Source organism: Cystoisospora suis (assembly GCF_002600585.1).
Source record: "Cystoisospora suis strain Wien I chromosome Unknown contig_4155, whole genome shotgun sequence".
NCBI lineage: Eukaryota > Apicomplexa > Conoidasida > Eucoccidiorida > Sarcocystidae > Cystoisospora > Cystoisospora suis.
This window is the reverse complement of record NW_027156947.1, coordinates 2518-3359: the sequence shown is the minus strand read 5'-3', so window position 1 is coordinate 3359 and position 842 is coordinate 2518.

Sequence of the window (842 nt, the reverse complement as noted above, 5' to 3'; positions counted from 1 at the left end):
CCCGTGCAGCCCGGTAACGGCTCCCTTCCGTGCGCTGCCATTGTTTGACCTTCGCAACGCATCCGCCAGACGACGGCAAAACGTAACGACAAAAAAAAGAAAAATAAAGTTAAGCTCTCTTCACAACCATGCGGTGCTACCATGTGTAACGGCCGGTGCTCCAACAAGGACTGAGAAACATAGTTCTGTTCTTCCGGCCCGACCCCACAGGTTGCCCGGGCGGTTCGCGCACTATCCTACACATCGTCACACACTCTCAAGCCCACTGCCCGCAAACGCGTCGGGGCCCTACAAGGCATGTATGACATACAACACAGGCTGTACGCCGCGTGCGCGGAGGCGCATCGCCGGCGCTACACTACCGCCGCCCCTTTAAGCTGCTGCGTCCTCGCCGGCACTAGCACGTTGTAGCAGTTGTAGGTCCTTGCTGGTAAGGATCTCGGACAGCCTTTCAGAACTCTCCCACGTTTCCCCTAGCAATTTGTCTTGCCATTTCACTAAGAACTGGTGTTGTACTGCCCCGTCTCGCTTTGTCCGCTGGCGCGAAGATAGGAACGGCCTCGACCGCGTAGGGGTGCCTTCCTTGTCTTGTCGACGCGCGACGACGACTCTTTGGGCGACCGTGTCCTGGGGTCGTAGAGCTCGCCATGTCGTGTTCGGCGGGCGCCAGCACACGAGGGTACCGAGCTGACGCTTTACATTTTCGTTAAAATCCAATGTTTACTGTACGATGCAAGCGCATTCCCGGTGTGAAATCGACATCGTACGCAAGATTCGTGACACGCTTCAGTATTGTGAACGGCCCTATCCGACGCCGCGCCAGCTTCTTCTCCCCTACACCG